General features: G+C 43.8%; 1 protein-coding gene across 1 annotated transcript in view; it reads left to right on the forward strand.

Moving 5' to 3' along the window:
• Positions 1 to 13,898, forward strand: part of LOC119181180 (uncharacterized) — a 767,515-nt gene that overhangs the window by 699,592 nt on the left and 54,025 nt on the right. The gene's annotated exons all lie outside the window — the stretch shown is intronic.

Raw genomic sequence — 13,898 nt, forward strand, 5'->3', positions numbered from 1 at the left:
ATTGCAACATGGTCACCTTCCCTCCGCATGCTTCGCATAACGTCGATTCCCAGGTACCTGGGATCTGCCGAATTTTTTTAGTTTTCTTTATCGACAGTCTTTAGGTCCGGGGTTGAATCACGATGCAAGTGTTCCCCACTTAGTTCCTCAAAAGCGCTTTTTTCAAGTTTTTTTTTCTTTTGGTTAACTCTTTCCGTCGATTAGTATTGTGAAAAATGAAGTATTCGGGTGATGTGCTTACACTTTAAAAAAGAGCGAGTAAAAAGGGTGTTTTTTGTCTCGCAACAATAATCGTCATCTATATTGCGTTTCATCCTTGCGCTATCGCCCCACGCCCGGTACATTCCGGTCACGATCGACATGCCAATTATCAGGGTTGCCTTGCATTCTCGATAGGAAAGTGGCCAGCGCCGAGTTTTCAAGAAAGGAAGCGCACGCAAGCCTGGTGACGATTATTGTTGTTGGACAGAAAGACACCCTTTTTGCTCGATGTTTTTTTTAGAGTGTAGTAATTGTTAGGCTTAAAACTTCTCTCTTTGGGCCCTGCCACGGTGGTCTAGTGACTAAGGTACTCGGCTTACTAACCTGCAGGTCGCGGGATCGAATCCCGGCTGCAGCGGCTACATTTTCGATGGAGGCGAAAATGTTGTAGGCCCATGTGCTCAAGATTTGGGGGCATGTTAAAGAACCCCAGTTTGTCCATTACGGCGTCTTTCATTGTCAAATGGTAGTTTGGGAACGTTAAAATTCAATATTTATCTCTATTTTTCTCTCTTTCTTGCATCTATTTTCTACCTTTTTTCTTTCTCTTCAATATTGTTCTCTCTCTCTCTTGCTCTCTTTTCTTTACTTCTCTTTCTTTTCTTTCTCTCATTCTGCTTTACCTTCATTGTACTCCTTTCCTTGTTTCATTTCTTTCTTTCTTGCTCTCGGTATTTGTCAAACACTTCATTTGTTTCTTTCCTGTCTATCTCTATATCTGTGTCCATCTATCTCACTTACTTCGTTCTCTCCTTTATTTCGTTCAACTTTATCTTTCTTTTGCTTTTTATGGATTTCTCTTTTTTAAATTACTATCTCAACTATTTCTCTTTCTATCTTATTCGCTTTCGTTTTCACGTGCTGAAACTGCTCCACTTCATCGAGCAGAATCTTCGTTTAACGCTGGCGCCTGCTGTACTCGCTGGCAGGACTTGCCCAATTTTCGACGGTGCATATCCACCTGTGGCGCTCACCGATACCTTTTGGAGCTTAGCTGTTGAAATCTAAGCACCGTGAAGCAAGAATGGGGCTCCATATTATTTAACTCAAGTTTAACCTAGATTTCTAATTAGTTCGTGTGTGGGAAGGACTGCGTCAATTTTACTCATCTCTGCACGAAAAAAAAGAAAAATTGTTCAAAAGGCAAAACTCCGCAGTTCGCAGTTTAGGTTCCATGCTTACGAACCCCTCTATAACGTTTGACTTTTTTCCTTAAAGTATGATTAAAGACTTGGTTGTGCACTTAATCAGAGCTTAGAAGTGCCGCTTAAGCATTGCTATTACCCGAAATATATAACTAGTTCTTGCTCGTGAGGTTGATAACCCCTGCTAGACTGACGTCAGCGACTTAAATTGGCAAACTGGTAGAAGTGCGACGGTACTCGTACGCGCACTCTCTCTCCCTTTTTTCCTCGCTTCTAACGAGCTGTCGTCATTTTTCTTGACTCTGAGGGATGTGTTCGCGGCGTTATAGCCTCTATACTTGGAGTTAGCCCTAATTTCAATCCACTTTGGAGGGCCATCGCAACCACCGTACCGCTACGTAGCGAAGGGTGGGGGTGATGCAGGGGGATCAAGCGCACCGCAGTACAGTGCAGCGGCGTGGATTCTCGCGACGAGGCTTCAGACTTGAACTTAGAATTAGAAGTTAGTCTATTTAACCAACTAAAACAAATAATTGAACAGCGAATGCCGCTCAAGCTAACGTTTTGACATGTTGTACGCACACAGCTGCACACATTGTGGCAGCCGCGGCGAACGAGGATGACGAATGATCATTGCTGTGCCCCAAGTAATGAATCTATAGCTTTGAATTACCGACTCGTTACCTAATCAACATGCAGTGGCACCTGCAGTCTGATTCTAGTCTTCTGCCACGCAATATTAAAGCCTTAGATGACCATCAAACAGGAAATTTGACCGTCGGCAGTAACTATACCTGGTGGTGTCCGGACGAGTGGTGTAAATAATCATCGCGTGATTACTTCACCATAAGAGGTCATCACAAATAGGTAGATTGCATAAATTTGTGACGTCATGAAGCCTTCACTAATACTGGTGGGGTGTCACGTTAAGAAACACCACTTGATGCCGTTGTAGCGCACTTCTTTGGGTGGCGAGCGAAGCCGGAAACCACGCGATCTCAAGAAAGGAAAATGAAGATGGCGCCTGGCAGTGGAATGTGAAGCCGTCGTGTTTTCTCCTCCTTTATACAGCCCCCGAGAAGAAAAAACAAGATGGCGATTGCCCATGAATCATCTTTGGTTAATGCACAAAAGAGCCTGTAAGCTTTTACTTATAACACGATACCTCATCACCATAGGTGATGCTTCGTAAGGTCTTCCTGCTGCCCTCACCAAATAAAAATAGATTGTCCGCCACGGTGGTGCAGTGGGTATGGTACTCGGCTGCATACCTGTAGGTTGTGGTTTCGATCCTGGCCATGGCGGTCCCATTTCGATTGAGGTGAAATCTGTGTGATGTCACTCCACGTTGAAGAACACCAGATGGTCAAATTTTTTGGAGCCCTCCGCTGCGTTGTCTCTCACGATCAAATGATGGTTTTGAGACGTAAAAATATCTATGATATTATTATAAAGAAAATTCCAAGCACAAGCGTGGTTCTTTGGATAACATCTGCACGCCACGCCGAATTCCTGGGTTCGAGTTCGCCTCAAAACTTGTTTTTTTTCTCTCTCTCTCTCATTTTGCGTCACAGCTTCGACGGTCACTGGCGGCCTCGGTGATGTCAGAGAACGTATAGTCACCGAAATTGGCCGTTATTGAGAGCTCACAGCAGCTTACGCTGTAATGCGTAATTCAGCTGATTCAATCGAGTATTATTCGCTGCTTGCAGACTTATGTTACTCAGTGTTTTTTGAAGAGTTCCATGCAGTGAACTTTTTCAAAATGCTCATGCCATGAAACGGATGGATTGATTATAATCTGACACACATGGGTCATTACTGCTAAAACATAATCGTGAAGATGACTTTGACACTCAACAACTAGTGGGATCTTATGAACTGCCTAAATAGTGTTCTCAAATTAAGTAACTTCGAGGTTAGTGCATGTTAACAAAACCACGTTTTACGTTAGAATGCATACGTTAGCAGACGTGCGCATATAAGCGCATTAAAGCGCTTTCTATAAAGTAGTGACATTACTGTCAATTAATAATTTATTATTATGTTCTTACCTTAACGCTACTTGTATTACTGTGTATGTTCTACTTATCACCTACATGTCCTATTTATTAAACGTGTTGACTGGAATGTCGCCTATATGTGAGTAACCATCTCCAACAAGACTAGAGACATTAATATGACATTTTTATATATTTATGTTCTTCTTATCTGAAGACCGCCTGTACAGTGTTTCGTATGTTCTACTTCTTACGTGCATGTCCTGCTTAAGACTTGTTGGCTGTAATCTTGCCTATATGTGTGAGTGCTGGTCTTTAACATCACTATAGAGACATTATTTGGGACTTTAATTGCATCACGAATATTGTTTAAAAGTTATGAAGGGGATGTTTACCGTATGTGTGTTTTGTTTTTGTCCCTATCCTACTGCTTGTTTGTTTACCTGTTTCAAGAGCTAAAAAGTAGCCGGTGCCTTATTTATGCGCCAACATCTCATGTATGACAACAACAACAACCAAAATAAACAGCTCTTCAAATGTTCATTCTTCTTTCCTCAAGGCAGTTGTTGGTTCTGTCATACTGCACAGATTTACCTGTGTAGGACTTGACTGCAAGATGGGTTGCCGTGATGAAGACCACTCGTGCCAAGAAGTTACTTTTTGCCCAATTCATAATGAGAACACAACGTCTTGGCAGTTTTTCTGCACCTACCTGACTCGTGTGACTACTTTTTAACTTTTTAACCCCAGGACCTGCTTCAGTCGCACGCTAATCACACTAAATATGAATGCCTGAAAAAGAGAGGGGAAACTATTACCGAATGAAGAACTCGGGTGAATAGACACAATGAATAAGCTTCATAGTTTTCCATTCTATGGTTAACTTGATCCTCCATCTCCGCGAACAGGACAAATTCCTTATGAAATTGCTTACGGCCATACTCAGTATGGCATTCCTCTGCAGGAAGAAAAACAGAAGAAATTAAAATAAGGCTTGCCTTCTGTACTGTTTCAATTGAAGAAGTACGTTCAAGAAAGTTATTGTGCGCGATCAGTTTTTCGCTAGTTTCATTATTTGCATTTTCTGAAATGTTATGACGTTGTATTTCAGCTGAGGAAAGAAGAGTATTTAATGAAGCTATTGAGTGACCACTATGAAACGAAACATTCAGCTAACCAACAGATGGGGATCTTCCAAGCAGACTTACCAATATCACTAAGTTATCTGTGTGTTAAGAAACTAAGTTTTTTTTTTCATTGTGTTGGAGAGTAAATAATTAGCATAAATATTGCAGTGTGCTCCATACCAATATACAGTCCATGCAGTAACGATAAAAAAAAACCGTAAGATCAAAATAAGTAAGCCATTGTGGTTGCTTTCTTTTTGGTGTTTTCTGTCGTATGGCACACTGTTGCTTAAATAAAAAACAGCCAATTTATTATACAAACGTGCGAGTTGCAACGGCTAGTTCAAAGAAATAATTTCAAAATATATTAGGGCACCAAAAACTGCAGCGCTCTGAAAAGCCCACCTTGATGTAATGGTGTACATACAATCTTAGCTTCGAATCTCATTGAAGAACTGAATGACGAACACTAGTTTCTGGCCTGGCACTCTTTCAATTGTTCAAATGCAATACTACTTAACGCGTGTGCACCCCTCTGGTACAGGTAAATTTCTTTTGTTCAGATATATTATTACGGGAGCTTTCTATTGGCTCGTATTTCTCAGATGCCATGTAGATATGGACTTTTTAATTGTGTTATTCAATATAACCTGTGACACTGCTTTGTGCATGGTTTTATAGAACGAAATGGGCGAACTTGTCTTCACCGAAGTTTATCGAAACAATTTAAACGGCATTGAAATCATGACAGTTCTGACGTTGCTCTGTTATCTCTTTTGTCACTTTGTTATCTCCTATCTCCTTAACAACTCCTTTATCCTTAACGAGCAAAAGGTTCATCGTTATCGACGAACAAAAGCCAACCGTCATCGAAGCTTCGATGACCTTTGTGGTGACGACAGGGCCCTTTCAGAATGACAACACACAAACGTGGTCGACATTCAACTGAGATTCCACACCCCTCCTTGTGTCAGCAGAGCCAGGTAAAAGGGTCCGCCTGGAGTTCATAAAAGTAGCACCCGTGCGTGAAAATTCAAGGACGCCCCAGGCGAGTAAAAGGGTTCGACCTGGCTCTCTTGGTGCTTCTTTTGTTCGCCAAAGCTGGGACATCTGCAGAGGATCGATCTTACTCTGCAGCAGCCGGTGCAGTCTTTCTTTTTTTCGCCGACCTGGCGCAAGCTGACGGAGGAGTAATCTAGATTTATTGCGTGCACCCTGGCGCCTGCAAGCACCGGTCGCCTCTCCATCTTGCCCGCGGCACTCAACAATAGCCTGCCACCTCGGTGTGCGATGACCCTTGCATCCGAAGGCGCTGGGCGCTTTAGAATCGTGGCGTTCAAACGCTTCGCCGGTATCCTTGCGTGACTTTCAAAATGTACCAAGGGAGAAATGCAAAATTTAGGTAGTTAGTTTCGTAATCTACTCTTCCGAAAGTCTGTGCTCATTACCTTCGCGGTGAGACGACGAAGTCCAAGCACTATTATTTCGATTGCGGGCCGATATTTTAACGTTTCCACGTTGCTTTGACGTCGCAAACTTTGGTTTATGTGTTTATTTTTCTATTTAATTACACATTTATTTATTTATTTATTTATTTATTTATTTATTTATTTATTTATTTATTTATTTATTTATTTATTTATTTATTTATTTATTCTTGTCAACTAAGCGATACATTACTTGGGAGAATTTCCTGGTGATCTTGCTCAGGTATCAGAAAACAATCTGAGAAATGTGGCCACATTAAGTGTGGTAAATGTTATGGCTTGTGGCATTTTACGCCCATTGAAATAAACATCATCGCACAAAACACGTTATAAAAGGACCTCACTCAATACCGGATCAATAATCAGGCTTATGAATTCGACAAATATAATGTTAAGATTCTCGTCACTTGTAAATGTAACTTGTTGAGACCAAGTATACGTGCTAATTAGTGTGTTAACGTAGGCCGGTCAACCACCACGGTGGTCTAGCGGCTAAGGTACTCGGCTGCTGATCCGCAGGTCACGGGATCGAATCCCGGCCGCAGCGGCTGCATTTCCAATGGAGGCGGAAATGCTGTAGGCCCGTGTACTCACATTTGGGTGCACGTTCAAGAACTCCAGGCGGTCGAAATTTCCGGAGCCCTCCACTATGGCGTCTCTCCTAATCATATGGTAGTTTGGGGCGTTGAACCGCAACAATTAGTATTTAATGTAGGCGAGCCGCCGTTCAGATTTCGAATGAAGCTTGATGAAAGATGTTACTTGAATGCATTCGTTCCGTTATTCCGTCATTAAGTTATATCTTCGATATCACGTGCACAATTCTGAAACTTGAGTCGCGCATTCAATCACCAAACAATGGTTTATACGCGGCTGTGTAACGCTGCGAAAAGTTTGTTTAATGCAAAAATGAAACAAAAATGCCAGTTGTGTGCTGGCGCCCTATTTTTAAGCATGCTGGAATTTCTATGGAGTATTTTCAGGGACTCATTGAACAGACAGTGACTATCAGGGAGTTCCTAACAATCTGTGCACGCGGAAAGCAAATGTTCTAGGCTACTGACTTACCTGAACTTCAACGCTAGCCGCTATGAGGATGTTTCTGTGGCTTCTTAAGAAAACATGAGCGAATGCCGTGTTGTCCCAATGCAGTGATTGCGTTGATGTGTTTGTTCAATGCAAGAATATTGTCATCAATTTCTAGTGTTTTCTAGATTCTATCTTTGGCATATGCTTTCCTTTTCCTAAAAACAGAGTAGCCAAGCATCCTGTCTTCTCTCTACCGTTTTTTTTTTACTTTCACTTACAAATATCTCTTTACAGGTGTTTCCTGAATTTCATGGTGTAGCATTTAGAAGACAAAACATTTTTCCCCTGAAGTTGTCGAGTCTGCTTGCGACTATTGTGGACCAAATTAACTGGTTTCGATCAGTCAGTTCCTACTATTAACTTTCTCCTTTGCTTTTTATTGCTCTCAATATGTCACCGATCAGATCATTGTGGAAGCTTGCAATATGCTTATTCACGCCAAACTAACGTGGTCGAAACAGGTTTTTTTTTTTTTCAATGCAGGCGCGAGAAAAATAAATATCAAATTTTGACTCTTGTTCCATAAATATTGAAGAGGAGTCTTCAGTTAATCGCCTACAGTTCATGCAAACTCTCGTTCGGCCACCTTTTCTTGTTCTACTAACGCATAACTCTATGACCGTATATAATTAGTTCGTCATTATTTACAAGCAACCAATTATTGATTCGGTCATTTCGCGGCGAACTGGGTGCAACTCTAAGCGAACAAACTTAATGTCTAAGTTGTTGCCCGTGGGTCTCGAGTTGTTTCCACGGCTCAAAATATCCAGCCGCGTACCTTCCACGCCATCTATCGGGGAGACGCGCGGACTGAATTGGGCATATATACACCAACAGTTGGAGCGACCGCCCGTCTGTTTCCACCCATAGGCTCGAGCTCACCATCGAGATCGAGAAATATCGCAAGCTTAGAAATCCATCAAAGCATTCTTACTCTCTCTTGTAACGACTTGCATGTGTGGCCATAGTTTCGACTTGTGTGCGTGGGAGGGGGGGGGGGGTCAATGTACTGTGTCATACAGTCACGGGCCATCATAAACGGGTATGTGCCTCACAAAATTGGGCAAATCCCACCCTTCGCAAATAGTCCAATAAAAATGAAGAAGGCAACAGTTATTCCAACAAATAGCCAATGACATTAGACGGCCCGAAACACCCTTCCTTACACGCCGTGGGGAATTTAAACTGGGCATGCAGGGAAGAAGAAGCAGAAGATGAAGCAACTTATAGGGTGAACTGCATTCCAACGCAGGGTTCTGGTGACGCTAGTGGACAGGAACACGCTTCTCCTAATGCCCGGTTTCAAGCTGGCCACAATCAGTGTCTCATCAAAGAAGCCTCTCTAAAAGCACTGCATGCCCCGTTAATCCCCATGTTTCACTTTAGGCGAGCTGAAACACTCTTCCCTACATGTTTCACCTCTTCACAGTTTTCTAATATTTTTCGTTTGTTTTTGTGTGTCCGAAGACAACTTACAGATGTGAAACAGCTTATGGCGAAGCTCAATCCGGTGAGCGTAACCACCCTTAATGTGCATGTGCAACAGTTGGCACACTTAAGCACTACCAGAGAAAGAGGAAGAACATAAGAAAGGTAGGAAGGTTAACTGACTATCCCCCGTATTCGCAAACGCTCCTTCACCCGAATTTCGTCCTTCACTTGACAGGGCTGAGCACTGCGCCGCTGCTCGAGTGATAATCACTCCGCGCTTCTCAAGAATCGCTGCAGGGTATTGCTGATACGATGTTACTTGCTCTGCCAAGAGATGGCGCTCCCATCAACTTTCTCAAGTCAAGGTGAAGCATTGAGTGAAGGGACGTTCTAGAATACGAGAGAAAATCTAGACCGTTCTTCACTCAACGCTTCACCTTGACTTTAGAAAGTCGATGGGAGCGCTGTAACTATGGAGACTAAATCACTCACATTAGCGGTAATCTAAAGCGATCATTCAGAAGCACTGCGTCGTTTTCAGTCGACCAATGGCGCAGTGCTCGACTTTGTCAAGTGAAGGATAAAATTCGAGTCGAGGAGCGCTTCTTAATACAGAGGTAAGTCCAGTTTTCTACCCTAACGAAGAGCGAAGGAAATAAGGGCGTAACAGAAAGAAAGAGGATGCAGGAGATGGACATTTCACGCGACACAAACACACCATACACACAGTCAAGCACTGCCACAACGCGCTCACGCTCTAGCACAGTCAAACCCTGTGGCCTCTCTCCCTGGCCCTCTCAGCATTCATGTAATGGCGTCGGGCAACGAGAATCTTCCGACGCGCGATGAAACTACAGTGAGTTCATATTGTGTTCCACTTGCAAGGACGCGTTAAAATCGGGCAAGGTGCCTGTAATGAATGAAACGTTTAGTCGACCTATGCGCTGCTTCGCATGCTACTCATGGTTACCTTTAGTGGGAGAAGGTGTGATTTCTTTATTTTAACTTTTCTTTTTTTCTATTGTCTACTTTTTGTGCATGTTAATGTTGTGCATAAGTTGTTTCTTACCCCAGTGTGCAAACTGAGCAATTTGTATCTCAATTCATTATGAAGCAAGAAGAAACGTTTGTAATGGTATTTGCATATACAGATAATTGTATGTTCCTGCATCATTCATTTTGTAAAAAAGTACTAAATATAAAGAAAGAAAAACGAAGAACAAAAGCAGAAAGGTCCGTGAAGATTTGGCTTGGTTGGATGTACTACACGTGAGGTGGGACAAAAGGAGAATAACAAATAGAGAAGTAAGAGTAAGATAAATGAACATTAAGCGTGAACACACGCAACACGAACTCGCACTGGTGAAGTTCGATCCTGTTCAATTAGATGAACAGGTGCTTCGTGTCTTTTTGAATTCACGGAAAGGTGGGCCCTTTTACAATTTTCGAGGGCAACGTCACTGTGCGACCACCTACGAAACCTGAACTTTGTGCGTGGTGTGCGTGTTATGTGCTTTGTGTATCTCATCCTCTCTCTTTTTCTCCATCATTCCCCTCTCCCCGTGTAGGGTAGCAAACTGGACTAAGTCTAGTTAACCTCCCTACCTTTTTGATATTTTTTTCTTCTCTCTCTTTCTTGATAATATATCTTGCTTCGAGATGATGAAGTTTGACCGTTCGGACACGTCGCTATATCTGGTCGGATGGACAGTGCATATAATGTGCTCAAGCCACTCCTCTCAGCCGCCTAAGTTGCATGCGGCTCTGTTGGCCTTAACAATGAGTATGCCTTCGTTAACACCGCACCGAACCAGACGCGACGCAACAAAGTATAAACTTCTTTATAAGATTATGCCTTTGCAAGATCAGAGCGATCTTTTTCGGCGAATTGAGCCAAAGTAGCCTTTCTATTTACTCAACCAACCGCTTTAACTTTTAAAGCAAGAAGGGTTTCCATTCAATCGGGAAGTATCGGCAAGACGCCTCGTACTCAATCAGCGCGCATTCAATGCTCATCTGCTTTCTCTTCTCCCACGTCGGAGAAAGCGTTTTCTCTAGCCAGGCATACTGTGTTATGTATTTTTTTTTTGTTAGATTGACTATACGCAATCGTGTCGCAACGTGACCACGTAACAAATGCCCAATTGCTTTCCGTCTCTGCTGGCGAAACACATTCGCGTAATTCATTAGCGAACACAAGGCCCTTACTTTCATGCTATCATAACACGTTTACCTTGTGATGGATGGTGGACGGCTGTAGATGCTTTGTAGGTCTTTTTTTTTTCTTTGTACAGATGAAGTATGTGCAACTGGGGTTGAAAAGATGCAAATGGCGGCGCTGGTTCTGTGATGACGCGAAGATACTGAAACAGGTTGTCGCGGTTAAATTGTGCCGACAAGAACACACGTTCCATCGGGTGCATTTGAAGGTTGGCCGAGAAACGCGAACGAGTTTTCCTGTAGAGATATTTTAAGATTGTTTTGTTATATCCACTGCAAATGTCGTTTAAGTTTAGCACGCACACACACACACACACACACACACACAAAAAGCCGTAGTCTTCCGACGTGAACTTTAGCTTAAGACCGTCGTTTCTTGAGCTAATGCATGTCTTTGGTTCATGAGGTTTTTGTAGTGTAATCACTGCGGTGTCATTAATTGCAATACACAAGTGCTTGTACTTTGTAACATGTAGATGTCGCTTTGTTGTTTGTGTAGTAGGTACGTATAGGTTCACTTTGTATCCCGCCTACTACTTACAGGCTTCTTATACTAGCAGTACAAGTAATCAACAGATAAATGTACATTAAAGTACCGCTTCTACGTTATCAAGCAACGATGATGCTTTTAACAATCGCCACAAGACGAGTGCGCATGCCTCTCGCAAGCGCTGGTTCTGTTTAAGTGATTTAGGTTTTTAAGTGTGGTGGTGGGTTCATCGTATGTACGTGTACAATGTCTGTCGCCTACCGTCAGCAGTATACTTCAGTCTGTATTTGAACTTAAGGTTGTCACACCCAGGTCCAGGCAAATGTCTTCTGTGCTCAATAAAGAGCTTCTCTCTGTTGTCGAATTCTAGTGGAGGAGTCGGAGCAGCCGATGGACTCCGTGAACGAGCACTTGCTCAGACGTAAAGAAATGCCTCCAAATCCGGGGTTAAAACACAATACTCGCGGCCGGAGCAAGTATAGGGAGCAAGGTAGAAGCGGAAGTCCTTGAGCTTCCCGGAACACCTTGCGTGTAGTATTTAATTTTGTTAAAGTATACTGTCGAATTCCTCGCACGCGGTTGCTCGCTGTCTGCGACGAATTGATTTGCTTAGTCGGCCACGTCGTCCACCATCACTACCGAAACACGCGAAAGTGGCAGCACCCCCAGGCGCGCAAACGTATTGGGGTTCACTCGCACAGTGGTCAGACACCCCCATCCCGTCACCATCACAGGAGCATACGGCACGCCGAGTTCCAGTCCACTCCGCCGATTTCGGAGGAGCAACTTATCCTGCTTCTCGGAGTCACTCTCGCTCTGAATCCACTTCGAGTATCTCATTGGAACACTTAACTCCCGCCATCACTCGGCTATCGCAACGCACTTGCCCCAGAAAGAGCGGAAAAACTTGCTCCGACTCCGTCATTCGAATTCAACATAGAACTATCGCGCGGGCAACATTTTTTTTACAATTTTAATTCCTGCATTATTGATAAATCATTTAACAAGGTGGTAAAATATTATTTGTGTCCTGTAGGACGCGCTGAGCGCGTAGCGGGTGTCTCCCACGAAGAGACCGACAGGGAGTAATTGGCGGCCGTTTTGTGGGCCTGCTGGATTGCTGGTCGGCGAGAAGTGAGTTTCTGAGGGACCGCCTTGGAGGTAGAGTCGGCATGAGCGCCCTTACACTCCCAGAGCATATGGGCGAATGTTGTGAGGGCCCGCACGAGTCCCTGGGCTGGGCTAAACTTTGTTAATTTCCTTTAGGTTGCCTGTAGTATATCTTTTTTCGCATTTAGCACGGTTATTCTTTTATTTTTCACGCTTCCACTACCTCAGTATTGTGTTTTTCCCCCCTTTACCAACTTCACTTACTGTTTTTGTGTTCAATATTCAATCATGAGAAACTGCTATTTCTTAAGAGCAAGGACAAACTCACTGAAAACCGCCCATCTTCAAAAGCACTCTTTCTTGTTTTTGAATTCTTGAAGTATATTGATTGGTCTACCAATCCTGCCAAGGAGAAAGTAATACGTTAAGATGATGTAAATGACATGAAAGTTGAGAAGCATATAAGCACATCAGGGGCCATGTCATGATGTGTAAACACCGGGCGGCTTTCCGCACACACAGTGCTTCCGCGGTCTCTTACAAAATTGAGGTGCTCAAAGAGCACTAATCTATTACGTGCATGGAGCAAGGGCTTAAATATATTAGGAAAACGTATAGTAAGAAACTAATCAAACTGTGTGGCGTGATAGGGCCATATACGCATGGCGTGCATATACTGCATAGACTCCCCATTGCATACGAGTGCGCGGGTGAGGAGGATCCTTTCGCCAACCCCCAACAAACAAAAATTATCTCCAGACAACCCCCCGCAAGGCACGTTGTGGCACTGCATTATCATGTTCCTCTTGATCGATATTGTTACACGCAAAACGACTAGCGCTATACCCCTCGAATCTTCGCTTATCACCCCTCCACACTTCAGTAGCAAATCGCCCCCGACGTATCGACACGCTCCTCATAATTCTCGTGCGCCGATGCATGCATGGTTTCTTCGGGCAGCCAACAAAAATTGCGCAACTCGTCCATTATTTAGGGCACGATGGCAGTGGGTGTATAGCCTCATTTGCAAAATGTTCGAAATATTCCGATCTGCGGCCAGAAGCTGAGATCAACTTGCAACCGAAATTTCGACACACTAACATACACTCCTCGATCTCTTCCCGCCCTTCCAAACCTCCTTGCCGCGTGTCCGATTCGGCCATAGCCGCTTTTATGACGGCCATTTCGCTTCATCCATTACAACTGGGCTCCTCTCGAATCTGGTGGTGGCCTATCCGTCTGTGGGCTCGCGCTGGTTTCGAGCTCCGTCCCGTCGAGACCATCGTCGTGTCGGTTAATGCCGTAAGAGACGCTTCTTTTTTTTTTTCTATTTGAACCATCGGCGGACGCATTTCTCTTATTCGCCTCTCCCCCTTCCAGCTTGTATATATTGTGGCCGACACGAAGTGGAGGAGAGGTCGTGTTGGAGATCGGCAGTTGGCCGCCGCCGCCTGCTGTACTCGCGTCCCGCCTCACGAGGGTCAATGTACCCCGGGGGGACCATAACCGTTGGTTTCTTATCTCGACCGAGACAGGGG

The sequence above is a fragment of the Rhipicephalus microplus genome, chromosome 10 (assembly GCF_043290135.1).
Source record: "Rhipicephalus microplus isolate Deutch F79 chromosome 10, USDA_Rmic, whole genome shotgun sequence".
NCBI classification, from domain to species: Eukaryota; Metazoa; Arthropoda; class Arachnida; order Ixodida; family Ixodidae; genus Rhipicephalus; species Rhipicephalus microplus.